This window comes from Octopus sinensis, linkage group LG7 (genome assembly GCF_006345805.1).
Source record: "Octopus sinensis linkage group LG7, ASM634580v1, whole genome shotgun sequence".
Classification (NCBI taxonomy): Eukaryota; Metazoa; Mollusca; class Cephalopoda; order Octopoda; family Octopodidae; genus Octopus; species Octopus sinensis.
This window is the reverse complement of record NC_043003.1, coordinates 65,334,796-65,348,605: the sequence shown is the minus strand read 5'-3', so window position 1 is coordinate 65,348,605 and position 13,810 is coordinate 65,334,796. Positions and strand designations below refer to the sequence as shown.

At 36.3% G+C, this 13,810-nt stretch overlaps 1 non-coding gene across 1 annotated transcript; it reads left to right on the top strand.

Moving 5' to 3' along the window:
- The first annotated feature begins 10,619 nt into the window (after nucleotides 1-10,619).
- LOC115214560 lies at nucleotides 10,620-10,813 on the top strand. Its single transcript, XR_003881907.1, has one exon. It is a non-coding gene; the product is annotated as a U2 spliceosomal RNA (small nuclear RNA).
- Nucleotides 10,814-13,810: the final 2,997 nt, after the last annotated feature.

The window sequence follows — 13,810 nt, the reverse complement described above, 5'->3', positions numbered from 1 at the left end:
TTATGTATTTATGTATATATGCATGTATGTATGTATTTATGTATGCATCTATTTATGCATGTATGTATATATGTATGTACGTATGTACGTATATATGTATATATGTGCGTATTTATGTATATGTGCAGGTATGTATGTATTTATGTATGCATGTATTTATGTATGTATGTATGTATTTATGTATGTATGTGTGTATGCATGTAAGTATGTATGCATTATCTATGTATTTATGTATGTATTTATGTATGTATGTGTGTATGCCTGTAAGTATGTATGTATTATCTATGTATTTATGTATGTATTTATGTATGTATGTGTGTATGCATGTAAGTATGTATGTATTATCTATGTATTTATGTATGTACGTATGTATGTATGTACGTATGTATGTATGTATATATGTGCATATTTATGTATATATGCATGTATGTATGTATTTATGTATGCATGTATTTATGTATGTATGTATGTATTTATGTATGTATATGTGTATGCATGTAAGTATGTATGCATTATCTATGTATTTATGTATGTATTTATGTATGTATGTATGCATGTAAGTATGTATGTATTATCTATGTATTATGTATGTATCTATGTATGTATGCATCTATGTATGTATATATGTATGTATGTATGCATCTATGTATGTTTGTATGTATGTATGTATATATGTATGTATTGTTATTAATTCATATCTCAGTTAATTAAAGCATAATCACCTGTAGCCGCATTTATTAGATTTCAACAAGGAAATGGATTTATGCATACGTCAGCGCTAACCGTTGATGAACATCAATTATTACAACGACAATCTCTATATCTTATGCTGAACGTAAAGCTACATGTTTCATTTTCTGTCTTTAACACGTGTGACATTTATTATAATTTGAAGTATGTTTTATTTAGATTTAGAGCTAATATTTGCAATTGTTAACGCATGTAGCGATTTTGAAGTGCAATTACTTGAGTTGTATTTGAACAGGCTGAATTTTATTATTACCGAAGCCCAAGCTCATTTTCTTATCTGCGCTGCAGTTCGTTGACTTTTCCCCGCAGTAATATCAGAAAGTGTTGTACACCGTAATTAATTTACCGTTTATTACATCATCCAGCTAATCAAACGCCAATTCAATTCATTTGACTCTATCTGATTTTATATTTTGAAATTGTTCCAGTATGCACACAAACAGCTTGTTTTATAATCAGCGTGATCCTGTTTATAATGAACGATTCCCAGATAATAAGTATTTCATGCATAATCAGTAATTTACAAATTCGTTATAGATCCCTTCAATATACTAATAGGCAATGAGGGATCCTTGTTGTCACCCGACATGCTGAACGTAGCAGATTATTATCACTCAAACCACACGCTAATAAATCATTACAAAATGAGATGCTAATATACTCCTAGAGATCTCTAAAAATGAGCAATATGAGAGATACAATTCACTAAAATCTTCATATTCACGTCAAATCCAGCAGCTTCAAAGAAAAGGAAAAAATAATTTGCATATTATAAGTGGTTGGGTGTGTAAGTGAATGTGAATGGGAGAGTGAGAGAAATGACAAAACAAATCCCGGTGCGTAAAACAAAAACCTTGTATTTGGTTTGAGTTACCTTCTTTGAAGAATACGAGGGTTATCTTCTGCTTTATTATGATATTCATGGAAATAGCCAAGAGATAAACTGCTGTTGGGTGCCGATACAATTATTGTTAATTATAGAATAATAAAAGGTTGAAGTTTCTCGTTGAAAATGTAACTAGAAAACATGTTCCCTAGCAACAAGCTAGCACTAAATCGAACAGAACTAAGATAAAAGGCATTCCAGTCTATTTAAGTATGGCAAAGGCTGTATTATATAATGCTATGTTACACAACGAAATATACGTGTAGATCGGGTAGCCAATATCGTATGTGTTGCTGAGACCTCCTTCGGTCATGACTGACCATGGGATTGCACCTAGAAAGGCACAAGTCCGTGCCAGGTTGTTTATGGAAGACCAGCAGTTGCCCATGCCTACCAGCCTCCCATCTCCACTCCACTAATGTTATCCAAGGGAAAGGCAAAGGGGCCGATACAGCTTGGCACCTGTGACGTCGCAACTCATTTCTACAGCTGAGCGAACTGGCGCTACGCGAAATAAAGTGTATTTCTCAAGAACGCAGCACGCAGCCCGGTCCGGAATTCGAACTCACAACCCGACGATCGTAAGTTCGACGCTCTAACCACTGAGCCATGCGCCTTCACTCTTTTTATTTATTTTTTTTTCGTATGTGTACATATATGTAAAAACCACCTTGATCTTACATAAAATATTCCGTAAGTAGATAAAGAAGGATTAGAGGAAGCAGTTTCATTCCTGAGGTACGATTTCCTCAGCGATGCCATACTCAATATAAATATAAATTTAAGTTAAGTATTCGTTGGGACATAAAGAGAATACGCGGTTGCTCGTGAAATCCCAATACATTTTCGAAACTAGTCCAGTTGACGCGTCTACTTTCCATGAAGATGTTGTGTATAAAGAGAAAGTAATTACCTCCTTTTATACCCACGTATTAACAAAAAGCCTCTAACTATAATTACATTCTAATGCACAAGTAATACATTGGCTTCAAAGTTTGGCACAAGGCCAGCAATTTCAGGGGAATAGGACATTCGATTATATAGACTCTAGTATTCAACTGGTACTTATTTTATCGACCCCGAAAGGATGAAAAGCAAAGTCGACCTCGACGGAATTTGCACTCAGAACGTAGAAAAACGACAAAATGCCGCTAAACATTTTGCCAGGCGTGTTAACGATTCTTTTACATTACCAGCCTACTAACGCACAAGTAATATATTAATATATATATATATTATGTAACGTATACTTCCTTTTAAAACTTTACTAAAGTTTTGGCGAAAAGAAGACTTTGAATTTATTTCCAGAAACGTTAAACAAACATTGAAGAAGTTGTCTAATTTGAGAATAGTTTGTGTAGAAAAACATTTTAGAAGCTATCAAAATAAACTGAATGAAATAAGCAAAACTATCACAAACAGATATATGGTCGAAATAAATACATATATATATATATATAAATATAATATTTTTCTATATATGTGATATATTATGAAAATGTCATTAATTTTTACGCAACTGACATAAAATTTTAAAGGTAAAATAAAATTTGTATGAGGGAATACAGTCAATATTATTACTAAGCTGTGATTTATGTGCCAATATATATCGGTTACATGTAAACCATCTCTCTCCCTCTCTCCCACCCACTTCCCATTTCTCTCTCTCACAAGAACAGGAACAGATATATAAATAATATATACATCCACGTGAATCTGTTCATCTATCTTTGTTATCCTTTAATCGATCTCTTTCTATCTATATATGCATACATATATATAAATATATATATGTGTGTGTGTGTGTGTGTGTAGACACATACACACACACACACACATATATATATATATATATAAACATATACATGTACATATGGGTGTGTTTTATAGGTGTACATACATACACACACACACACACACATATATATATACATATACTTGTATACATCATAGTGGTGAAAATCAATCTCTTTGGCTAATAAGTTTCTGTATCTTGTTGATCACGTGAGGTTGGGCATCGTGAGAGCGAGTTTGTTTATATGTATGTTTTAGCACGCGCACACACGCACAGACACATACATACACACACACACATACATACAGAGAGAGAGGGGCAGCGAGACAGACAGATTCATATGTATGTAGGTATGTATGTTTGTATGTATGTATGTATGTATGTATGTATGTATGTATGTATGTATGTATGTATGTATGTATGTATGTATGTATGTATGTATGTAGTATGTATGTATGTATGTATATATGTATGTATGTATGTATATATGTATGTATGTATATATGTATGTATGTATGTATATATGTATGTATGTATGTAAATGAGTTTTGTCAAAAATATATTGGCTAAGTTATTAATAGTGTTCTAGATCATGAAAGAAAGTAATGCTGAAAAAAAAAAGACTTGATAAATCATTAAAGAATACGCTGCCATTCCTCAAATAATTGTTGCAAATTACGGTAAATCAGCTATAAATTACTTTCTATAGAAAACTCTAATAATTTTTTTGTGGTTCTTAATTTTGTATGAATTATAAATTATATATTGGAAGTATAAATACAAAATTAGTCTCCATCACAATTGAGACGCAGAAATATTTAGAAATGATGCCCTGATAATACATACATAGCGCAATATATGTATGTTGTTCAAATTCCGCCGAGATGGACATTGCCTTTCATCCTTTTGGAGTCGATAAATTAAGTACCTGTTTGGCACTGGGGTTGATTTAATCGACTGGCACCCTCCCCCACAATTTCGGGCCTTGTGCTTTGAGTAGAGAAGAATATATGTATTCTGGCAAATTCCGCCGTAGTCGACTTTGCCTTTCATCCTTTTGGGGTCGATAAATTAAGTACCAGTTGCGTACTGAGGTCGATTTAATCGACTGGTCCCCTCCCACCAAATTTCGGGCCTTGTGCCTAGAGTAGAAGAGAAGATATGTTGTTTGTGCATGTGTATTTGTTTATATATGTGCACATTTATGTGCGTGTGTGTGTGTATCTGTTTTTGTGTGTGTATATATATATATATATATATATATATATATATATATATATCGATTCTGCTGCTTCGCCCCTTTAATAGCAATACTACTACTACAATTACTATTACTGTTGCTGCTGTTCCTGTTACTATTACTACTACGACCATATATACAACTACTACTACTAATAATAATAATAATCCTTTCTACTAAAGGCACAATGCCTGAAATTTTGGGGAAGGGATAATCAATTACATAGACCCCAGTGTTTCACTAGTACTTAGTTTATCTACCCCGAAAAGATAAAGGCAACGTCGACATCGACGGAATTTGAACTCAGAGTGTAAGGACGGACGAGATGCCACTAAGCATTTTGCCCGGTGTGCTAACGATTCCGCCAACTCTCCTCCATAATAATAATAATTATTATTAGTATAATTATTATTATACTTTCAACTATAGGCAAAAGGCCTGAAATTTGGGGGGAAGTGTTCATCTACCCCCGAAAGGATGAAAGCAAGTTGACGGCAGTGGAATTATTTTTACGTGAGGGAGCGAATTCAAGGGAACTGATAGGTGAGTGGTAATCTCTCTCTCTCTCTCTCTCTCTCTCTCTCACACACACACACACACACACACAGACACACACACAAACACACATTCTCTGGTATCTCTGTATTTATGAGTTACGTAGATGTGTCATATGCATGTTTGTCGATACTTCGTATGGCGCCTGCGCTGTGGCGTTTTACGCCTGTCGTTTGTATGTAGCTGAGTGTATATGTTAGTGATATTGCACATCGTGTCTCGGTGTCTCTTTATTGAAGTAGAGCAAGCGTGTGGTGAGTAAGCGTCAAGAAACAGGTAAGCTATAGCTCGTGTTGTTTGTGTGTATGTGTGTGTGTGTGAGAGGGAGAGGGAGATAGCGAGAGGAGTGAGTGTGTAACTTTCAATAAGTCTGTATGGAAACGGATGTAGGTTGTTACACACACGTGATGTATTCATACGCACGCGTATATACAGGCATATATTATTAGTATATGAATATATATGTAAACACACACACACACATACAAGGTGCGGGGAATAAACTAAATTACGTAAAAGTATATAAACTAAATTAAATATATGAACTAAAGAAATAAATGAATAAACTAAATTTCGCAAAAGTGAAAATAACACTGACATCTCATTTTAACGGATATATTCACCAAAATTACATAAAAATATCTTGAAATACTAAAGAGTAAATTTATTCTACAAAATCGCCGTTGGTTTCAACCACGGCCTCCAGACGACTTCGGAATCGCTTGCAACTCTTCTGGACGATCTCCTTGTTTAAGTTGGTGAATGCTGCCATAATCCTTGCCTTCAGTTCATCTTTGGTGTTACAAGGAGTTTTCCTGGTCTCATTCAACTACGCCTACGTATAATAACCAAGGATGTTGCAGTCTGGGGAGTTAGGTGGCCAGATTTTAGCGGTGATGTGGTCGCAGAAATTGTCTGACAGCCATGACTGGGTTCTCCTGCTTGTGTGGTATGGTGCAGAGTCCTGTTGCCAGACATAGGGTCTTCCAGCAGCCACCCTCTTGACCCAGAGCAGCACTATCTCGTCCAAGTACTTGATGTAGGCCTCCGTGTTGATTCTGAGGCCGTGTGGAAAGATGAATGGAGGCATAATATCGCCATCAGTAGTAATCACTCCAAACACCATGATGTTGACTGGATATTTGAATTTTATCCTTCTCGTTACATGTTTTGTGGATACTGCAAGCCAACGGCTGTTCTGTGTGTTCACCATCTGATGCTGGCAGAATTTTTTCTTGTCTGAGAAAAACCAAAGCATGTTCGGTAGGAGGGGATGCATGAGTTTGTTCTTTCCTCTTATCCTTTATGACTTGGGATGAAAATTGGCTCTTTTCCATCGTGTATGAGGAATACCGAATGTCTTCCTGCACTACTTGCCTGATAAGAAACTCAGACACTCGCATGTCCCTGTCAGTGAACCTGATTGACTTGGAAGAATCGTTGTCAATTATGGCCTGGGTGTCACGGACAACTTCAGGAGTTGTTTTCATATAAGAACGATCAGAGTGAGTTTTCCGACTTGCCGTATCTTCGTTATCATCATTAGACTCATCCGGTTCTTTTCGAATCCTCTGCACTGTCAGATTGACAGTCAAATACTGAAATGTTCGTATTGGAACTTCTTTTTCTATCGTTCTGTTTTACCGAACTGGAATGAGCCCACACGCGGATGAATTGTACAGAAATACGCGAAATAAGCTGTCTAGTCTGAGAGAGTCTCGATTCGGTCATGGGGTTGTTTCTTCCCATGTAAGCGTATATGTATACATTTGTGCTCTTTTTTTTACAGCACCAGGAGTATTTTACTCCCATTTCTAGCAATGTAGGTGTCTTCAAGGAACATCTGGACTAATTTTTAATCAGGAGAGCAGATGAACACATATCGCGGCAGGATGCACAGAAAATGAGTAGCTCGTTCCAAAACACTTCTTCGCCAGATAATGTACAGGAATGAAATCTATCACACTGAAAGCAGTGCCCCAGCATGGCCTCAGATTCTTCCTGAAACTAGTAAGAAATAAGATATGTATACATACCTCTGTGATAGGTATGCATGCATATATATATTTCTGAAACATCAATCTTATTGCGACTGGTAACTTATAACCTAGTACAAGTTATCGCATAATCAGGCGATCGGCGACTAAACCGGCATCCATACCAAGCCTGCTGGCTGAGGAGGGTAGTTCTTTTTTTCTATTTTTTCGAGATGAGGACATTCTGCAAGATTAAAAACAACTCTTTCAAAGGACGGATTGACTCTGTAGAATCAACGACCATCCAACAGCTGGAAGTTAGAGAACCCTAGTCTTTGTTTAAACATCTACCTTGGACGTTATTTACATTATTTACATTTGACGGATATTTGTCCTCATCTTTTTTGTTTTTAACACAACGTTTCGGCTGATATACTCACCAGCCTTTATCAGGTGTCTTGGGGAAATTTCGAACTTGGGTTCTCATTCCTAAGGTATTTTTCGATGTTGTTGTTGTTATTATTATTATTGTTATTATTATTATTATTATTATTATTATTATTATTATTATTATTATTATTATCATTATTATTATTATTATGATTCAAGTCACTGCCTGGAATCGAACTCGGATTCTTGGAGTTAAGAGCGCAGGTTATTAACCCCAAGATTCCGAGTTCGATTCCAAGCAGTGATCATAATAATAATAATAATAATAATAATAATGATGATGATGATAATAATAATAATAATAATAATAATAATAATAATAATAATAATAATAATAACGACGACAACAACAGCAATAACAACAACAACAACAACATCGAAAAATACCTTAGAAGTGAGAACCAAGGTTCGAAAAATTTCCCCAAGACACCTGATGAAGTCTGGAGGGTATATCAGCCGAAACGTTGTGTTAACAACAAACAAGATGAGGACAAATAACCGTCAAATGTAAATAATGTAAATAATTCTTCATCTCTCAAATATAGAACTGTAGTATCTCTCTTGGAGAATGTAATTCTGCTATAACACCCGCTTCATTGCAAAGCTGGAGATCATGCTCTTGCTTGTTTCTATGCTGCTTGGCTTAGTAGGTGAGAATCTTAGTGTTCGTTGTGCAGGCTGTTATTGATTTTAAATTTCAGTACTGGCATTGTTGACAGTTGTGTCTTTAACGTCAATGATATGATAATTAGTCAGTGATAATCACACTCGTCTACGAGTTAATATCCACCATGTACACGTGTACGACTCTATGTGAACCATGAAAGTAATAAAATAATGCAAATATAATATGCATGTTGAGGAAAAGTTGCATTGATTTCGTGACAAAAACTTCATATGTTTTATTTTAGACATCAAATCTAGTAAGAATAATAACACAAAATACTGAAATTTAATAAAATCCATCAAAGTTTGTATTAGTGAAAATATGACAATTGCTCTGAAAGTTCCGCTTTGAAAGTTCAGTGACTTCCTATGGTTATTGTCGACGAAATTCTAGTAAATATAATTTGTCTGTAAGTAATCTCACATCTATCAGACCGTGTCTGGAAATAGTAACGTATGGAAACACACACATATTGATATATATCTGTGTAAACGGCTTTAAAAAAAAAGCGTCTATGCATTGTGTTATATTTAGAGGTAATTCTGTATTTATGTGAATAAATACGTGGGCGGATGTATGAGGCCGATTTGTTGTATCTTGTATATTTGTAAGAATGTATGTATGTGTTTCAGTCTGTACGTGTGTGTGTGTGAAAGTGCGTGCGTGTACGTGTGTGGATGTGCGTGTGGATGTGTGTGCGTGCATGTGTGTATGCCTCTCTCTCTCTCTCTCTCTCTCTCTCTCTCTCTCTGCCTCTGCGTATTTGAACATTTCATGGGGCATGGTTGGGTGGTTAAGAAATTGGTTTTGCAACCATTCCGTTTCGGGTTCAGACCCACAAAGTGGCACCTTAGGTATTTTGCTTTCTACTATAGTCTCAAGCTGACCAACACCTTGTGAGTGAAAATAGTGAGTGTTTTTCCGTTTGTGTTAGTCCCTCACTTGATAACCGGTATTGGTTTATTTATATCGCCGTAACGTAGCTGTTTCAGAAAATAGAACCAATACAATAAGTGCTAGACGTTAAAAATCAAATCCCGAGATCGATTTCTTCAACTAAACCCTTCGGTGCGGTGTCCTAGAATGCCCACAGTCCAACGACTGAAGCAAATAAATGGTAGAAGATAAATATAACTCATATACAGTTATCCCTCGCCGTATCGCGGTTCACCTATCGCGGTTTATTATTTAAACTTACGCCGATTCCTCCCTGGTGTTGTCTTGCATTTATAATAAAATAAATATATACAAATTAAAAAAATAATAGAAAAAATATGCAGTAGAGTACTGTTTCTACTTCGCGGATTTTCACTTATCGCGGAGGATTTTGGAACGTAACGTCCGCAATAGTAGAGAGATTACTGTAATGTTGAGATATTCATATGTTCAACTATACTTTCGGCTCGTCTGTAAAGAGAAAACGATAAACGTTATGCGCTAAAAGATCAGAACGATTAAATTCAGTTTTCCAAATGACTCGTATTCATGTAGCGAAGACGATAGAATCGCGTTAGCTAGAATACAGTAACGAGTGTCTAAATACAATAGACGCATTGCTCACATCTTATCTACTATAAAATTATTTAGGGAAAAAAAAACATATAAACACCTGCGATATTGTGTGAAGAGGAAAGGGCCCAGGGCCGAGCAACGACTAGTGAGTGGGTTTGATAAGCGAAAGCTGTGAGGACATCCATGATATATATATATGCCTCAATGTATATGCGCCTTTGAGCTTGTGTTTGTTTATCTCTTAGCTGTCCGGCAAAGAAAAGTCGATACAATAAGCATCAGTCTTAAAAATATGTGGTAAAAGTCTAAAAAATGTGTGGTAAGTAGCTTGCTTACCAACCACATGGTTCCGAGTTCATTCCCACTGCGTAGCACCTTCGGCAAGTGTCTAATACTATAGCCTCGGGCCGACCAAAACCTTGTGAGGGGATTTCGGGGAAAAAAACTGAAAGAAGCCCGTCGTATATATGTATGTGTGTATATGTTTGGGTGTCTGTGTTTGTCCCCACAACATCGCTTGACAACCAATGGTGGTGTATTATGTCCTCGTAACTTAGCAGTTCGGCAAAAGAGACCGATAGAATAAGTACAAGGCTTACAAAGAATAAGTCCTGTGGTCGATTTTCTTGACTAAATGCGGTGCTTCAGCATGGCTGCAGTCAAATGACTGAAACAAGTAAAAGAGTAATATGATATCATTGACTGAATCTTTCATGGTGGTGCCCCAGCAGGGCACTGGCCCAATAACTGAAACAAGAAGAAGAATAAAAGCGTAAAGTTTGCATACATACGCTTTTTGGTCTTTTGGATAAGACCAAAGCCTAGTATTTATTCTCATCAGCTTAATATCCCATACAGTCCCGATCTGAGCCATAGATATTAAATTGATTTTTAAAATGAGGCGAAATTTAAGGGGCTTGCTCCACTTTTGCCGTGTTGCTGACCTGACATTGCAGTACTTCTAGAATTCAGCTCATATTTAGGGAAAAAAGTGGCGATGCTCCAGCATGGTCACAGCTCTCGAGCTGAAACTTATAAAAAAGTAAAAGGATGTACACATACATAAGTTTATGCATACATACACAGATGTATGTAGGTATAAGTGATGCAATGTAATCCAACACCTTGTAATTCAAGAACAGTTCTGGAAGCAGCGTTAGTGTTGCGAATGAAAATTCGTGTAGGTTTCAAAATACAAAATAAAGAACAGCAAAAATACAAACGTTGGACTGCAAAACAGAAAAAGAGAAGAACACGTTCAAAGAAGCATCTTACGTTACAGACTAAATGCCATTCATTGTAGAAAACAGCCAAAACAAAAAAATAACGGAAACAAATCAAATAGTAAAATAAACAGAGATGATGCATCGATGCGTTATGTTAGGAGATCGCCATACTGGAAAGTGAGGTCGAAATGAAAGTATTTTTTTTTTTTGCTCTTTATCAGGGAGAACGAATATTAAGGGAGACAATAGACAAAAATAATGTGCGTGTATATGTACGTGTGTGTGAATGTGTGTCGATATGGGTATGTGTAAGTGTGTATCTGTATGGGTGTGTGTGAGAGAGTGTATGAGTGAGGGTGTCAGTGTGTGTGTGCGTGTGTCAGTGAGCGTGTAAGTATGTGAGTATATGTGAGTGAGCGTGTAGGTGTGTGTGTGCTACGCTGTATTAATGTGCATCTGTTTTGATCCCTGTGTCTGCATTGTATGCAGGAAGAGTCGTGCCTTATTGATTAAGGCATTTGGCTCACGATCGTAAAGTCGTGAGTTCGATTCTCGGCGGCGCATTGTGCCATTGAGCAAGGTTTTATTTTAACGTTCCTCCATTCCACTCAGCTAGCAAAAATGAGTTATATTTGTTTCGTTGATTAGATCAACTGGAACGCTCGTCGTCGTGACTGACGGAATATCAGCCTGTGCCATACGTCGGCGTTACAGATACGAGTGAGTAATATGTGGGAAGTATATGTAATGTAATACACTGAATGAGCCTTTAACGAATTATCTTGTATGTGTGATTGTGTAGTAGGACAATGCATGCTGATGACGCCTATCGAGGGAGAAACAGGTTTCGTCGACCCCCCCCTCTTCTGTCCAGACAATATGACTGCCTTTACTTTACAGGCATCTCAACTTTGGGCGACTGTAGAGTTTTGATATTCCACGCTTTCTCAAAGGGAGGTGTTCTCGATTGCCGTTTGATAAGTGAGATATTGCCCCAGCGTCGGAGGTAATTGTGATAAATCAAGAATTTATATTATATAGTGTTTGATATACTTATATGTATACACTTAATATATTTTTAGTTCAATGCAGATAGAGAGATCGATCGATAGAGAGATCGATCGATAGAGAGACAGACTGATAGATAGATAGATAGATAGATAGATAGATAGATAGATAGAGGAAGACAGTCAATCAGACAGACATCTTGTCAGGCATATTGATAGCTATATATATATATATATATTATATATATATATATATATATATATATATATATATTATATATATATATATACATACATATATAGATAGACAGACAGTGAAACAGACAGACAGATAGATAGATAGACAGATAGATAAATAGATAGATACATAGACAGCCAGCAGACAAACAGACATATATGAATACATAGATACATATGGAGGAATGGTTTGATAGAAAGTAAATGCATATCTTTGTGTATGTGTACTTATGTGTGTGTGTGTGTTTGTACGCGTGTGTGTTTGTGTATGCCATATATGTAAATATGTATTCATACAGAGAGAAGCAAGAATCTTTTACTGTGTAGTTGCTTCCATTTCAAAAGCAGCCGTACATCAAATAGCTTGGCAGACAATTCCAACTCCGAAATACACTCTCGTACGCACGCACACACACGCACACACACACACACACACACAAATACACACAAAAACAAATACACACGCAAACGCAAAAATACAGACACACATACAGGCACACACAGAAAACAAACTCACACATACACACACACACACACATAAATGTATACTTCAAAATAAACGTAGAAGATTCACAATATAGCGTACAAGTGGAACAGATCTTCATATCTTTGGAAGTGAACTTATAAGCATTTTCATGGCCTATCTCTCGTGTGTTGTGTGTCATAGGAGCAGTAATAAGGGCTGTGTTGTCTAAGCAACGCAACTGATGCATAGAAGTAATCCCAGCGGAGCCTCTTACTAGTCAAAGCTGTAAACAACGGGAGGTGTGCCAAGCAAATTGCAAAATTTCAGTTAAAAGAACATAATCATTGAATATCTGTTTTGGTTCAAGCATGGAAAGTCAGACATCTTTGAGAGAAGGGATGGGACTTCAGAATGACAATATTCTTAGTTGGAAAAATAAAAAATAAAAACAGCAAAGAAAAATAATCAGAAAAGGTCTTTGGTGCTTGAGAAGTGTGTGTTTGAAGTGGATTTAGTCGGGAGTGGTATAAAATCAGCAATTTCAAAGGAAAGAGATCTATTGTAAGGCGGTCGAAATGTCAGACATTTAGAGAGCTCGTCTATGAAACGGATCCTGGAGTGAGTTACTGAATCAAGTTCGCCCTATGAGGTGTCAAGCATCAATAGATTGTAAGGTCTCGAATACTGTTTGTGTTGAATCGGTTGTTACTCAAGTATCGTAGATATATAAGTGAGTTTCACTATATTTAATGAATGAACCATTAATAATCTAATGTACCAACTAATGTACGGAGTAAAAGATAAAAGGGAAAAGATAAAAAAAAAATCTAATAATATATTCTCATTATTTCTTTTCATAGGCATGGCTGTGCGGTAAGTAATTTGTTGCCGAACCAGAGGGTTTCGGGTTCAGTCGCATTGTGCGACACCTTGGACGAAAGTTTCCTACTATAGCTCCCGGCTGACCAAAGCCTTGTACGTGGATTTGGTAGACAGAAACACAGAAACTGACTAAAGCCATTCGTATATATACGGGCTTCTTC